We start from the raw sequence: 17,340 nt of genomic DNA on the forward strand, positions 1-17,340 counted from the left end.
AAGTTAAACATAAAGGTTGACTTTCTTTTTATTGTAACATGATTTGTAATGAAAAACATATATAGTTAATATTTATAAAATTGCAAAAAAATGCATTCTGTGATTTTAAGATAAAATCGGTAGTCCATTGTGATATGTAGAGTTATAGCAGGGGATTGTATACACTTCAATTAATTTCTTAATTATTAATGAAAATTCCTGATGCAGTTGAAGATTTCCTTGAATTACTATTATAAAGCTTTTCCCTAATAAGATAGTACACGTCTCTATGATGAGCATTCCAGCAAAGAGGCATCAGATTGGGGAATATATCTGTAAAACATCACTTATGAACACTAAGTTCACTTTATTTAAATAATTGTCTTTGCTCTACCAAGCTAAATAATTCCCAGGAATTTGTTTTTGCTGTTGTGTTTGGTATATTTTTAATAAATAAAAAATTGACTAGCCTTTTTTATAAATATTTTACAGTTTTTAATCTTTATAACTTAAATTTCTAAACTTTTTTCACATTTTATATTTGAATCCAAAAGTAGATCTTCATAAAATTCTGAACAGTATTGGGATATAGAGGGATATTAGGGATAACATGTAAGAGTTTATAGGGTTGTTTATGGTTTTGGATTTTATGATTCACTGGTTGTTTACAAAGTAAAAGAGTAACAATAATTTTGCAAGTAAACATAAGGGAAAATATGTGTCTGACAGGAAGCAACAGAAATTTTTAAATTATCACAAAAGAGATAATTTAAGAGATTAATTACCAAAGTCTGGTCAGGGTTAGATAGGACACTGAGAGATGAACTCCCCAGGACAGTAGGTGCCCAATATGCTACTGGAGATCACTGGAGATAAAACTTCAGAAAGAAGGAAGGGATGGAGCCAAAGAGAAAACAATACCCATTTGTGGGTCTGACTGGTGATAGAAGCAAGGTCCAATGCTGTAAAGACCAATATTGCATAGGAACCTGGAATGTTAGGTCCATGAATCAAGGCAAATTGGAAATGGTCAAACAGGAGATGGCAAGAGTGAACGTCGACATTCTAGGAATCAGCAAACTAAAATGGACTAGATGAGTGAATTTAACTCAGATGACCATTATATCTTCTACTGTGGGCAGGACTCCCTTAGAAGAAATGTAGTAGCCATCATGGTCAACAAAAGAGTCTGAAACTCAGTACTTGGATGCAATCTCAAAAATGACAAAATGATCTCTGTTCATTTCCAAAGCAAGCCATTCAATATCACAGTAATCCAAGTCTATGCCCCAACCCATAATGCTGAAGAAGCTGGAGTTGAATGGTTCTATGAAGACCTACAAGACCTTTTAGAACTAACACCCAAAAAATATGTCCTTTTCATTATAGGGGACTGGAATGCAAAAGTAGGAAGTCAAGACCACCTGGAGTAACAGGCAAATTTGGCCTTGGAGTACAGAATGAAGCAGGGCAAAGGCTAACAGAGTTTTGCCAAGAGAACACACTGGTCATAGCAAACACCCTTTTCCAAAAACACAAGAGAAGACTCTACACATGGACATCACCAGATGGTCACACCAAAATCAGATTGATTATATTCTTTGCAGCCAAAAATGGAGAAACTCTATACAGTCAGTAAAAACAAGACCAGGAGCTGACTGTGGCTCAGATCATGAACTCCTTATTGCCAAATTCAGATTAAATTTAAGAAAGTGGGGAAAACCACTAGACCATTCAGATATGACCTAAATCAAATCCCTTATAGTTATACAGTGGAAGTGAGAAATAGATTTATGGGATTAGATCTAATAGACAGAGTGCCTGATGAATTATGGACAGAGGTTTGTGATTTTGTACAGGAGACAGAGATCAAGACCATCCCCAAGAAAGAGACATGCAAAAAGGCAAAATGGCTGTCTGAAGAGGCCTAACAAAGAGCTGTGAAAAGAAGAGAAGCAAAAAGCAAAGGAGAAAAGGAAAGATACAAGCATCTGAATGCAGAGTTCCAAAGAATAGCAAGGAGAGATAAGAAAGCCTTCCTCAGTGATCAGTGCAAAGAAATAAAGGAAAACAATAGAATGGGAAAGACTAGAGATATCTTCATGAAAATTAGAGATACCAATGGAATATTTCATGCAAAGATGGGCTCGATAAAGGACAGAAACAGAAGCAGAAGATATTAAGAAGAGATGGCAAGAATACACAGAAGAACTGTACAAAAAAGATCTTCACAACCCAGATAATCCCGATGGTGTGATCACTCACCTAGAGCCAGACATCCTGGAATGTGAAGTCAAGTGGGCCTTAGGAAGCATCACTATGAACAAAGCTAGTGGAGGTGATAGAATTCCAGTTGAGCTATTCCAAATCCTGAAAGATGATGCTGTGCAAGTGCTGCACTCAATATGCCAGCAAATTTGGAAAACTCAGCAGTGGCCACAGGACTGGAAAAGGTCAGTTTTCATTCCAATCTCAAAGAAAGGCAATGCCAAAGAATGCTCAAACTACTGCACAATTGCACTCATCTCACATGCTAGTAAAGTAATGCTCAAAATTCTCCAAGCCAGGCTTTAGCAATACATGAACCGTGAACTTCCTGATGTTCAAGCTGGTTTTAGAAAAGGCAGAAGAACCAGAGATCAAATTGCCAACATTCGTTGGATCATCGAAAAAGCAAGAGTTCCAGAAACCATCTATTTCTGTTTTATTGACTATGTCAAAGCCTTTGACTGCATGGATCACAATAAACTCTGGAAAATTCCTCAAGAGATGGGAATACCAGACCACCTGACCGACTCTTGAGAAACCTGTATACAGGTCAGGGAGCAACAGTTAGAACTGGACATGAAACAATAGACTGGTTCCAAATAGGAAAAGGAGTACGTCAAGGCTGTATATTGTCACCCTGCTTATTTAACTTATATGTAGAGTACATCATGAGAAATGCTGGGCTGGATATAGTACAAGCTGGAATCAAGATTGCTGGGAGAAATATCAATCACCTCAGATATGCAGATGACACCACCCTTTTGGCAGAAAGTGAAGAACTAAAGAGCCTCTTGATGAAAGTGAAAGTGGAGAGTGAAAAAGTTGGCTTAAAGCTCAACATTCAGAAAACTAAGAATATGGCATCTGGTCCTATCACTTCATGACAAATAGATGGGGAAACAGTGGAAACAGTATCAGACTTTATCTTTCTGGGCTCCAAAATCACTGCAGATGGTGATTGCAGCTAAGAAATTAAAAAGATGCTTACTCCTTGGAAGGAAAGTTATGACCAACCTAGGCAGCATATTAAAAAGCAGAGACATTACTTTGTCAACACAGATCCATCTAGTCAAGGCTATGGTTTTTCCAGTAGTCATGTATGGACGTCAGAGTTGGACTATAAAGAAAGCTGAGCGCCAAAGAATTGATGCTTTTGAGCTGTGGTGTTGGAGAAGACTCTTGAGAGTCCCTTGGACTGTAAGGAGATACAACCAGTCTGTCCTAAAGGAGATCAGTCCTGGGTGTTCATTGGAAGGACTGATGTTGAAGCTGAAGCTCCAATACTTTGGCCGCCTGATGCTAAGAGCTGACTCACTTGAAAAGACCCTGATGCTGGGAAAGATTGAAGGCAGGAGGAGAAGGGGATGACAGAGGATGAGATGGTTGGATGGCATCACTGACTCAGTGGATGTCAGTTTGGATGAACTCTGGGAATTGGTGATGAACAAGGAGACCTGGTGTGGTGTGGTTCATGTGGTCAAAAAGAGTCGGGCACGACTGAGTGACTAAACTGAACTAAGCAACTATAAGATGGTTGCCCAGCAGAATCTTTGCCCTTTGAAGAGGACTGCAGCCACAGCCAGACTCCAGCTTGATAGAGAATAGAGAATAGGCAGAGGGAGAAAACATCCATCTCTCTCCCAGCTTCTACCTTTTTTCTTTCTATATTGAACTTATCAGGAAACCAGGAGGGAAGGGCACTCACTTAATGCATTCTTAAGCAATTGTGTCCCACAAAGGACGACGGAAAAGAGCAGAGAGTGATTTAGAAGGTCAAAGAGAAAGTATTCAGCACACATTAAAATGAGATATGTCAGCTACTATTATTAAATGTGTAATATGTTCCTGTCCCGGTGCTAACCTTTTCACACACATTGCCTTTTTAATCCATACAGCAACCCTACAACGTAGGCATTATTAACTCCCTTTTTTAAGGAAAGAAACCTGATTTTAACAACTCATAGAAGTCTGTGGGTTAGGTATTAATGTTATCCTCATTTCACAGATGAGCAAACCAAGATCTTGGAAAAGTAAATAACTTAACCAAAGGGGCAAAACCAATACCTGAGTCTGGTATGCTTTTTGCCTTTCTGCCACATCATTCATTGCCTTGGGAATTTTGTAATGCCTTTGGGGGAAAATTGCATATTACTAACTGAAAGAAGCCAATCTGAAAAAGCCACATACTATGTAATTTCAACAACATGACATTCTGGAATAGGCACAACTATGGAGCCTGTAAAAAGATCAGTTGTTGCCAGGGATTAGGGAGGAGGGAGGGGTGAACAGGTAGAGCACAGAGGATCTGTAGGGCAGTGAAACTATTCTGTACGATACTATAATGGTGGATACAGGTCATTTTACATTTCTCAAAACCCATAAAATTTACAGCAAGAGTGAACTCTAAGATAAACTATGGACTGTAGATGATGATGTGTCAATGTGTGTGTGTGTGTGTGCTCAGTCACTCAGTCGTGTCCGACTCTTTGCAACACCAGGGACTATAGCCCACCAGGCTCCTTTCTCCATGGGATTTCCCAGGCAAGAATACTAATGAGAGTTGCCATTTTCTTCTCCAGGAGACCTTCCCTGGAGTAGGACCCAGGAATCAAACCTGCGTCTCTTGCATCTCCTGCACTGACAGGCAGATTCTTTATCATTGTGCCAACTGGGAAGCCCTGATGTGTCAATGCAGGTTCAAGTGTAATAAAGGTACCCCTCTGATGGGGGAGACTCTGTATGTGTGTGGGCTCCATCAGTGGGTATATGGGAAATCTCTGTACTTTCTACACAGTTTTCCTATGAACCTAAAATTGCTTGGAAAAATGTATTTTTAATAAACAATTGATTTTAATTTAAAAAAGAAAAGAAAAATATAGCACATCTTTAATTATGTTTACTGTGATCCACATTTTGTTTCTTTTTGATGAAGAATGACTGATAGAGAATATTAAACTGTTTCTCAAGGCTTTCTTAGAGCATTTCTCAGCCCAAGAAGAAAGGATTTATTACAAATCTATTGATTTTCTTTTTTTAAGATTAACAATGGACGTTAAAAAGGAGAAAGCCATTATCTTTAATGTGATGCTATAATCCATTGGGTTGTTGCCTTTTAAGGGAATGTAATTTATTAAAGAGGCATTTGGGACCCATCTTAGCTGATTTTCTAATGTTTCTTTTTTTTTTCATTCTGGTTACTTTGTTTTTACAGTAAGCTCTTAATTATCCCAGGACAGGTAATTTATTTCCATTAGCTAATTTAAGACAGGGACAGGATAACTTTATAAGCTATTAAGTAAGAAATCTGAGATTATTTCATATTTTGGCCCATTCAGAACAATATATAATTTGAGTCCTCGGCCAGTTCTCACTGACATAGGTGGTGGAGAAAAGGAATACATAGCCTCAGATATTAATACTGGGATTTATATTGCCTCTGAAAAATCTTTCTCTGTTTTCTTTTGTTCACCATCAATATGTGCCATAGGCATTCCTTCCAAGTTCACATATAAGTGGGCAGCATGCAAACAGGAGTCAGTTGGGCAGAAGAACTCTTTTTGCTGTTCTACCTGTGAATTTTTGAGTAGATAAACAAGTTTCTGAAAACTTTCGCTGCTGTTTTCCTTTTCTAGGGAATACTTTCTAAAGAGTCAACTCACTTCTGTTTCCTCTGAATATGTCATGAACTCAGAGGCCCCCGTAATAGAGGAAGTTTGCCACTGGCTAGATCTTTTCCAAGATAGGAGAAAAATCTTTCCACAGAGATTTATGTCAATGCAATGGACATTTATTCATCTGACTTACTGTAATCTTCTTACTTTCTCAGGCTAGGCTGCAGAACAGTTTTACTCATAAAGATGTGCCAGATTCACTACCCTGTGGAATATGTCTGAGGAACGTGTCCTCATTTCTAAATGTAGCCCTGGCTGCCAAATACTGAGGGCAAGGCCTCTGCAAGCCTGAGGCAGGTTTCCCACAAGGCTGTGTAAAGGATGAAGGATCAAGATGTCAAACCCTTTATTGCTTGTCAAGACTTCTATATACTTTTAATAGAACATTTCCAAAGTTTGGAATATGGGCCTCTACCTTCATTGGACTATTTCTGTCTACTCATCTCAGATGTCATTTGCCTAGGGGGAAAGTGAAGAAAGCTGTTCATGGTAGCTGCCAGTATAAGTGAGACACCAGAACTGCTGAGGGCTTAAACTAAGCATAAACATCATCAACAAAGGGTCAGATATCTCAGTCTGAAGTTGGCTCAGAGCTGCACATACAGATGATATGCCCTGTGCAAGTGTCACCTTTTTTAATTGGCACAAAGGTATCTTCTGCTCCCCAATTTGTGAGTCCTTGAGATGGTGAATGCCAGCCAAAGAGGATATTTTTTCCCAATTTTTATGAAAATATCATATGGGCTAGTGCAGACTGTGACCTGACTAAGGGGACAGTCCAGGTTTGGTTGACAGAAACAGAAAATCCAGGGACCAGATTATAAATTCAGATAGCCAGGTTGCCAAGGCTAAGAATGGTATTTAAAAGAAAGCAAAGCCATACAGCAACCAGTTGAAATTCTGGGGCTATTCTGGATCTCTGTTCTCACCTTACGTGAGCAGGTCAAGCCCATTTCTGAAGCCAGTGACTCACAAGCAGCTTCTGATTTATGCTTAATTCCCAGACTTGTGGGTGGGTGGAAGGGACAGGACAGGGTGATGCAAGGAGTTATATTCTGGGCAGGGAAGTATGGGTGGGGTGGGGTGGGGTCTAGCCAGCTCCACTGGGTCTGTTCTCCATAACCAGTGTCTATATCCTCATCTCCCTCCTGAGCCCCAGGCACTTGTGCCTGACTGGATGTCTTGGCATCTTAAACTACATGTTCTGGTGCACCTCAAACTCAGTCTTGAATTTTACTGTCTTCTATTAATATCATAGTGAAAGACACTTTCAGTCAACTCATCATTCAACCAGAAACCTGGAGTCACCCTAGTTTTGTTCTTCTCTCTTAAATTTACATTCGTTGTCACCATGTCCTCTCCAGCCTGCATTTCGAATGAAGTGTTAACTCATCTCCTTTGCATCCCTAATGCTACTGCTCTGATTCAGCCATCTCTCATCTGAAATGCAGCCTACTAACTAATCTTTGGGGGCTTCCCAGGTGGCGCTAGTGGTAAAGAACCCGCCTGCTAATGCAGGAGACCCAAGAGATGTGGGTTTGATTCCTGGGTTGGGAAGATTCCCTGGAGGAGGGCATGGCAACCCACTCCTATATTCTTGCCTGGAGAATCCCATAGACAGAGGAGCCTGGTGGGCTATGGTCCATAGGGTCTCAAAGAGTTGGATATGACTGAAGTGACTTAACATGCATATGAATTGGTCTTTGGTATCATATACCCTTCATCCATTATCTAAAATACAAACAGAGTGACCTTTTAAAAAGTTAAATCTGATCATATCTCTGTTCTTTGGGAAAATCATTCTATGTCCTCAGTTTTTTGGGCGGGTGGGGTGAGGGGTAGAAACTCAAATTTCTGTGCATGTTAGACAAAGTTCTTTATGATTTAGCCCTGCCCACTTCTCGTGTCTCTCTCTCTTTTTTGTCTACTCCATCTTTTGCTCAATATTCCTGCCACATCAAATTACTTTGGGATTCTTTATTCTTCATACTTGAATCATTCATGCCTTTAACTTAAAATTCTGTCTTCATCACATTGATTCCCTTTGCTAGGTTCTCAATACTCAGTCTGTAGGAAGAGTCCTGTTCTTCTAGCAGTTGTCACAATAATGTTACTTATGTATTTCTTTGTTTTTCCTTTCACCAACCTTGAAGCAGTTTGAGTCCAGACTGTGTCACTTGTCTCAGCAACCTAAGTGCTTACTTAGCACAGTAACTGAAAATTATAGGCATTCGTTAAATGTTCAGATTGTAGTATATTCTAGTTATTTCAGTAGGGTCTCTATTCTATTGTGGAGTAATAGGAGGAGTTGCTACTCAGACACATTTAGGCTAATGTTTCAGCAAAGTTTTAATACTGGAAAGGAAGATGTGTATACATTCACACCACAACAAGTTTTGGGTTTCAGGATGTTAAAAATTGAAGCATTGTAATGGTGAAGACTTTCAATCTAGGAGACATTTCTAGAGGAATTTTTTCCTACCCAGGTCAGATTTCTGGTCACCCTCTCTTTTTTTTCCCTCTGAGAGAACTGGAGTTTGGGTATCTTGCTAACTTTTCCACTGCCACCTTCTTTATTTTCAACTGTTACATCTTTCAATCCTTGACGAATGAGAAAGTATTTTGCAAGGATGACGGTTTGCAAGTTGTCTAAGGGTTTCCATTGGAAGTTGTGAGGTTATGAGCAAAGGGGCTCCACATAAAATCCTTCTTTGAATACTTTTTTATTTTTCCCAAAAGAATGTTGGAAGGAGATAAGACAGGTGGTGGGTCTCATACAATGTTTATCTATACTTTGGAGGCCACCTGTATTCAGTGAATTTCCTGGAAGCTAACAAGCTAAGCAAGAATTAAGAAATAGCTGGGGGCTGTGTAAGAGCTGGGATGGAACAGGGGCTAGAGATTTGACGTGATCCTGTGCCTTAGTTGGAGGAGACATAGCAATAGAAATGGAAGCGAGGAGAAGCCTCAGTTGATGATGCTGCAGGAGATATCCAGCCTCTCCTTCCTTCCTCCCTGCCATCGTTTCTAGCGTAACTACTCCATGGATCATTGCTTTGGTCTGCAGTGGGGAAGTTCAGAGGATTTTTGCATGGTCAAAGGAATGATGAGAAGGACGTGTGAAACATAGCCTCATAGCAGCGGCTATGGGGAAGCAGAGTTATTTTGGCCACCAGACTAAGGTAGTAATTCCCAGGGACTCTCTGTATGTAAATAGTGGTCCGGCAGATGTACAGTAGATGCTCATTATTGTTCTTAAAAAAGTAACACCCTAGAGAATAAGACACTAGTAGTTATGTTGTATTTCATGATTAACTATGACTAACTATTCTAGGTTCTTCCTTTTTGTCCCCTGCGGATTTAGAAAGTATTTACTGGAGCTAGTACATACAGAGCCACATCTGTGTAAAATGACATCTGTTTCAGGACCACAGCCCAGTTGTGGAGTTGAAAATATGCAGTCACAAGCCTCATGTGGCCACTGCATTCCTAAAGCCCTGGCGAGATGTGTCTGCCCATGAGATCACCCCAGCTACCAACCAAGCATATTTCTCCTCTGAATTATTGAAAAGTATTTTAAAACATGACGCATCTGAAAAATTCATGGCTTTCGTTTGGTTTGTTTTATAGCTTTTACTGATTCCACACATTTCCTCTATGGCTTGAATGGATAGCAGCATGGGCTATGGTAATAAGTCCTTCCCTCTGCAAACCTATGTCATATATACACCTGGGCCAGAGTTGCACACCAGATGGCAACTGAAAATGAGTGGATATCTATAGTAAGATGACATTTAGAGAAAATACATTTACGAGTAAGACAGGATGTGCATTTCACAGTAGTGATTTTAAAAGTACATAGAACGAGTCAGTTGGCAAATATTATTCAGTGCCTACTCTGTGTAGAACCTTGTGAGGGTTGCTGTTTTGGTGTTGGGCAGCCTGGATGTAGGGCTTAGAAGTGTTACTAATACATCATCTCCTCTAAAACTGGAAAAAATAATGATTTCTTAAGTTTTTCAAAGTTTCTCCACTTTTGATTTTCTGTGTTATGAACTTGGAACAGGGATTAAGAACATTTTAATCTTCGAGGATATGTTTTCTGTGGCTTTTTGAGTAGAGCATGTGTGAAGTGACCCATGAAAGACAGCATTTATTGGCACAGCCATTGATTAGGTGATCTAGATGGATTTGGCCCATAAACAACATAGAAAAGTCCTAAGGACTTTAAACGTCCAGGAAAGTCTCCATAAAGATACACAGAGTGTAGAAGTGACTGTGACTTTCTGGTCAAAAATGTCAGTGTGTCCTGAGGTACACATTCTTTAGTAACTGCAAAACTATTCCTGGAGAGTGAACGGGTGATTAAGTTAGTGAACTAGGCCATCACCTACCCTCTCCAAACAGCTGCAGCCAAAGATGAAATTTCCTTCTGCACAGTTAAGATCATAGGACCATACCCTGGTGTCCCATACTGCCTCCTACTTTCATGAAGCAAAGATGAAGTTTCCTAGTTTTCACTATATTTTACTGGAGGAAATTCAAGAGGCAATTCCAGTGTTCTGCAAGAAAGAACACTGTGAATTGGCCATAAAGTGTTTTGAAAGACTTGACATGGCTCTTTTAACTGCTAAAATATTAATATCTCGGCAGATTTAAGGAGGAGCCACATGTAGGCAGTTTTCTGTTCCCTAATTTTGAAATTAGATTTCTGTGCTTATCACTGAGGAAGACCAGCAGTGAGAAGGCTGCTGATCACTTGTGGGGGGTGAAGGAGCAGAGAGACAATTTGATTGAATAATTCACACCAATAGGTAAAAATCTGAAAGTCCTTTAACACTCTCAGGAATATTTTGCATTTTTAAAAGATTCTCTCTTTGGACCTCCCCGGTAGTCCAGAGGTACTGCAGGGGGCTCCAGTTGGATTAATGGTCGGAGAAGTACAATCTCACAGGCCACATGGTGCCGCCAAAATAAATGAAATAAAGAGGTGTTATCTTAAAAAAAAGATGCTTTTTTAACCCAAATAAATCTGTATAAATCTGTGAGGGTGGTGGGGGTGTAATTCTGACATATAACACAGTGGGATAAAAACAAATCCAGCAATGCACAGAAAGCTATTTCAAAGATGGGTGAGGGATGCAGAACTCTGGAGACCAGCCCCTTAAAGGGTCCCTGCTTTCCCCCAGCCTTTTTACTGATTTTCTCAAAGCCTTAAGTGTTTTCTTAATGGATCCCAGACAGAACTTAAGGCTGGAGAAAGAAAGAATGACTGGTAGGAAGCAGAAGGTGGAGAAGACATGAAGAGGGCAAGTGGTTCTTTCTATATTCTGGTCATTGTAAGTTAGAAAACATCAGGGTTTTGTAATGGTTTATTATAAACATGTCTGTGTGTGGATTGATTTGGCTGTAAAAACATCAGAAGTGTAAAAATAATGACAGACCACAATGGAGAAAATAAGCTTTGCTCTTTATAGCAAGCACTTGGAAAATATTTAGCCCCATTGCTCCCTTGGGCTGGATTGATACTGCCTGTGAACTTCCTTCAAGAAAAACACAACCAGTTTCACCATCCATTTTTATTAACTCCACATTCTCAGAGGAATCTTTGTGCATTCCCTTGAATATCAGGACTAAATTTGTTTCACCCCCTGTGGAACTGTCTTTCTGGATGTGATTTTCCAGGAAGTCAGTTCTGCTTTCCAGGACCAGTAGGAATACCTGTGACTAGTCTGCCATTGTTCTGCCTACCTTGTGTTAAATCTCCAGACATTATTTCCATAATAAGGAAAAAAATTTTTTCTAATAGAATAACTTTAGGGCCAGGATACTTGCTGTGAGAGGTAGTGAGTACTTAAATCTATCCCCCATCACATGTGGGCTGAGAAACTCTTCTTTGGCTAAGATAGAGGTAATCAAACAAAGTTGTTACTTCAGTGGGAATGTTAGTGCCATAGAAAAGGAAAATGGGTCAGGAGATTTGGGCTTGAATTAAGCATGAGGGAGGAGGAGGGGAAGAAGGATAAAGACCTAGAATGTAAAGTTAAAAGCTCTAGGTTAGTGCTGCCCATAGAAGTATAATTTGACCCGTGTATGTAAATTTACATTTTCCAGCATCTTAAAAAAAAAAAAAACAGTAAAAGGAACAAGTGAAATTAATTCATTTAATAATATGTTTTATTGAAACCAGTGTATTAAAATGTTGTCATTTTATTTTTTATTTTTTTAAATTTATTTATTTTAATTGGAGACTAATTACTTTACAATATTGTATTGGTTCTGACACACATCAACATGAATCTGCCATGGGCGTACATGTGTTCCCCATCCTGAACCCTCTTCCCACCTCCCTCCCCATACCATCCCTCCGGGTCATCCCAGTGCACCAGCCCCAAGCATCCTGTGTCATGCATAATCAATGCACAAAAATTACCCTGAAATGTTACTTTTCTTCTTGAGATCTAAGACCTTTAAATCTGCTGTAGATTTTGCATCAGCAGTGTGTCTCCATTCAGACCAGTCACACTTCAAGAGATCCCGTGGATAGAGGAGCTATATGAAATAGCCAGGAGGAAAGACATGATGATCTGAATCACTTCATTTATTTATTTATAAATGAATTGTTACAAATAAGTAAAAGTTCTTATGACATCTAAGTCAGAGAGAGCATTAACAAAATAATGAGAGAAAATAATTAAGAGAATTACCTAACTTTGGACAATTATCCTCAAGAAATAGACTGGTTAAGGAAGACTAGGGTAGAATTTACTGAGTTAGACTTCAGGTAGATATAAAGGGATCAGGGTTTACCATGAATTGCAGGATGAACCTGGAGTTCATTCAACAATGATCTTGGTTTCCTTAAGGTAAATGAGAAAAACAGCTCTGCCCTGGCACAAGAGTGGAAGTAAAGGTGAACTCCGAAGGTGATGACTCTTAAAAACCCTATGAACATGTAAACCTAACAAAAAAGGGGATCCAGTGTCCTTAAAGTAAAATGTATAACTGCTTCCCTGAGGTTAAGTGACCCTCAAATCTCCTTTCTGCAATAAAGTAAATTGTATCTGTATGAAATGCTTTGTTAATTGTGAAATTCACATACAGACATGGCTTATTGTTATTGGCTAGAGAAAGGACTGTTCTGTGGAGAAGAGTTATTAGGAACATCTAATGGAAAATCCATCATCCCAGTGCATCATTAAATCTTGGAAACTTGCTCCCCTGGGCAGGTGGCAGAGAGTTAGTGGAGGTAAGGGAGGGCTAACTTTCTATTGGGGGCAATCTTAGATTTGTTTTATCAAAACATTTATTGCCCATCCTTAGAAACTTCAGCCCATTACTCTCATTATGTATTTAGTGGGAGGGCATATACTACTTGATAATTATTTTTTCTCCCCCTCAATGTGGGCTTTCAGTGGCTTCATAAAAGTGATAAATGGCTCTTCTTGGACACCAAAATAGAGATTGGCAGGCAATTTAAAGTTAAGATTTCCCAGCAGACCAATCACTACCAACAAGATCACCTACTGACTCTCATGTACTCTGAGAAATGTTAAAATAAGGCCAATATTTTTATGGTCCCCACTTTCTACTGCCCCAAAGGCTTTTCTATGCTTCATTTCTTCTGTGCCAGCTACAGCTGTATTTTCTCAGTTGTGTCTCTGAGTGGTACACAGACATACCCTAAAAGGAGTCATTTCAAGTGCCTCTAGATTTTGCCGAGACAATTGCGTGAGAAAAATTATTTGGAAAATGGCTTTGGAAGATGCAAAAGCATTTTATATCAGGTGACAGCTGGAAATCAGTGCACTCAGAACCCTTTTATAAATAGCCTGTTCTGCAAATACTCCCTATAATGATAATTATAGCACTTTAAATAAACAATAGGGTTTGCTCTCACATAAGTCCATTTGAGCTGCACCATAACCTTGTCGGAACACTTGAATGATTCCATGTTTCTGACGCAAGACCTGAAGTTCAGAATCTTTGAATGACTCGGCCAAGGTCACACAGCTGATATTTAATACAACCAGCACTCCAGTACCACATCGCCTCCTCCACTTTGTCAGTTGTGTTTTCCAGGCCATGCAGCCCGGAAGCAACACACTCATTGTAGCCGCTCATACATACCACACTGAAAGTGAGCTTTGAGGCTCCCATTTATTGTAACTCCACCTCTACAATTTCTGCCAACAAGTCTTAGGGTCTTTTTTCTCCTAGAAACCTTGGTGGGGGTACGGTGTTGGTGAGTAGAAGCTCATGTTTGGCACTTGACTTGTTGGCTACACGGTGGTGGCAAGTACCATTTTTATTATTCTTTGATCCAGTTTGGAGTCCATGATGTCAACTATCACGCCCATGTTGTGGCGCAGCTGAAACTCTCCGAAGGTATTGAGGCTGCCCAAGCACTGTGCTCGCTCACTTGTCTGGTCCAGCTCTGGGCTGTTCTCTAACGCGGCTCAGGGTTCCAGCTGAAAGATCACCCCTTGAGTGGGAGAGTGACCTTTGCCCCACCCCAGCATCCACTGTTACAAATGCTATTAAACGCTGCCCTCAACAGAGTCTTTAAGGAAACTGCTCTTTTTTTTTTTTTTCCACTCCCTTTTTGTATCCCCCTGTCCCTGGAGGTCCATAAGTGCTAAAAACATCCAGGTATCAAGCCCCCACAGAATTCAAACAAAGCTGTCTTCCTTTTGCATGAGTTATCTCCCTGAATACCCTTAGATCCTGCAGCCAACAGGCTCTGTGGGGCCTACCCTGCCCTTCCTTCCCACTGGTCACACAAGTCCACAGTTTAGATTATCAAGCTGAGATCTCTACATTCCTAACTGCTAAAATGATTTTCCCAAACACTCCATTTTCTCAGTTACTCTTTATGAATATCTATCAGATCAAAATCAGATTTTTCTGCCTGAATGTCAGGGTCCTTCACCAATTGTTCATTTTAGCTTGTTTTTCATGCCCCAGGACATCAGAGACTATTTGTGTGTAATAGGTATTTTCTACAATTATCAGTGGGTTAATTGAGTAAACTAATGAGCTCTGGATGACAGATTGGTGACTGATTTTTCTTTCTCAGACATATATCTAGATTTTTTAATTTTTGCTTAAAAATTATTTTTCAAACTGTGTAGCTCATATTTATCATCACCATCTTTTCCATCTTTTCCTTATGAGTCTGTATAATAACACTGTTGGCAAGGGATTGTTAGGGTCTTATTTATTAATGAGGGAAACCACATTAATTAGCAGAACACTGTGTTGGTTATTAATCAACCCAGACCTCAAGTTAAAAACCTGCTCAAGAGCTCAAAATCTGAGGAAGGTTAGAGTAATTTAGATCTGTAAAGGGACATGCAGATACATAAATTCATAGTGTCTTAGTGTTAAAAAAAAAGTCATCTAAACTTTGTGTGACCATTAGTGCAAGTGGTTTTATGTGGTTTAGAGTTTAAGAATGAGTCATGAGAATTGCATATTCAGAGAGGATATGGCCAGGTTAAAAAATAAATCGGCACTCACTTCCTTTTTGGAGAAACTCCAAGAAGGAAATGAGATTTCCAACACTCTTGATATGAGGAGGAAGAAGCTGAGGTTTGGTTGGGGCCAATGAACCATTATAACTCTCTCCTCCAGATATGAAATCACCTGAGAAATATATACAGGTGTCAGAAAGAGATTATAATAAAAGTGTTGTCACTGATAAATCTAAATTGGAGACCATGTCTTAGACCTAAAATTGCTTTCGTATTTCCACCTTCCTTTTATCCTGAATGGAACTCACTTGTTGGTCCCAGATAGATCAGCTGGACATTCCCAGGCCTCCTGTGCTGAGGAGAGAAGGGCTGAGGAAGGGTCACCAGTCACTTCTCAAAAGAAACAAGGAGAATGGGCTGTGTATGCCTAGTGACCCTTTCCCCTACCTCATCAATCAGATAAATCCAAGAATCAGCAAACTTTTACCATAAAGGACCAGATAGTAAACATTTTAGATTTTGAGGCCTTACAGTCTTTGCTGCAGCTACTCAGCTCTGCTATTGTTGCAGGGGACAGCCATAGACAATGTGTAGATAAGTGAGAATGGCAGTTGTGTTCATTTGCTAAGACTTCAAAGTACTGCAGAATGTGTGGCTTGAGCAACAGAAATGTATTGTCTTTCAGTTCTAGAGGCTGAAAATCTGAGGTCAAAGTGTAGAGAGAGTGGGTTCCTGAGGGCTGTGAGGGGGAGAATCTGCTGCGTGCCTTGGTTCTGTCTTCTGTTGATTTGCTGACAATCTTTGGCGTTAGCTAACTTGTAGAAGCATCTCCCTGATCTGTGCCTTCATCTTTACCTAATGTTCTCCCTGTGTACATATACCTGTCCAGATTTCCCCTTTTTTATAAGGACATCAGTTAAATTGGATCAGGGGGCCCACTCAATTCCCATATAACCAGCATTAACCAATGATATCTGCACAAAAGCAGATTAAGGCCACATTTTGAAGAACCAGGAGTTAGGACTTCAACATATAAATTTGAAGGAGATACAATGTTGTATTTTATATACATGTTATGTGGCATGAAATACTCTTCTCATTTTTTCCCAACCATTTATAATATGAAAATATATGTGGACTATACAAAAACAGGCCCTGGGCTGTAGTTTACCAGCTTCTGAGATAAGACACTCCTTCTCTAGAGGGGAGGATTAAATAAGGAAGGAAAAAAGGGACCAAAGTGTTCCTCCAGTCCTAATCCCTCCAGAGGGGTGAGGAGGAGTTCCTTGCTCTCTGTGTAAATATTAGCAACAGGATAATAAATATCCATATCATATAGCCCAGAGGACTGTGGCTAGCTTGAAAGCAGATTATATTCCAAGAAGAATGGGAGGCATTAACAAGGATGATGGAAATTAAAAAGCAGGCCAAAAATAAGAGGAAAGAAAAAAAAACAGAAAGATTTTAAAAATTAGAAAGATTTGCAAGTGTAACATGTAGTCTTCAGTTTATAGCATTTAGAAAACACAATAGGTCTTATAAGAAACTGATCAACATGGTCAAAGTAATTTAATGACAAAGAGTAATTCAACTAAATTCACAAGTAGGAAACATAGAGAGAAAGGTAATGCAGAAGTCTAAATTAAGTTTACAAGAACCTGACTTCAGCTATGGTTGTAGAGTGAAAAGGAAGTATTAAGTAGAAAACAATCTCTGTTCTAAAGACTCTAATTCTTGTCTTTTTTGAAACCTCGTTATTACATGTTCTTAGAATGTTTCTTACTCTTCATTTTAGAAGAAATTCAAGTAAGGTTTTGATTTTCATTGTAAAACATGTGTATGTAGATAATCCTTTTAGTCAGCAATCTGCTTTAGGCCCTTAATTTCTTATAATTTTTTTTGATTGGTCTTAGTCTTTAGTTTCTAGTGTTTTGCTGTATAACTTT

General features: G+C 39.4%; 1 protein-coding gene across 3 annotated transcripts in view; it reads left to right on the forward strand.

Annotated features, from left to right (window-relative positions):
- STARD13 (StAR related lipid transfer domain containing 13) overlaps positions 1–17,340 on the forward strand; it is a 492,819-nt gene that overhangs the window by 126,630 nt on the left and 348,849 nt on the right. The window lies entirely within an intron of this gene.

The sequence above is a fragment of the Bos mutus genome, chromosome 12 (assembly GCF_027580195.1).
Source record: "Bos mutus isolate GX-2022 chromosome 12, NWIPB_WYAK_1.1, whole genome shotgun sequence".
NCBI classification, from domain to species: domain Eukaryota; kingdom Metazoa; phylum Chordata; class Mammalia; order Artiodactyla; family Bovidae; genus Bos; species Bos mutus.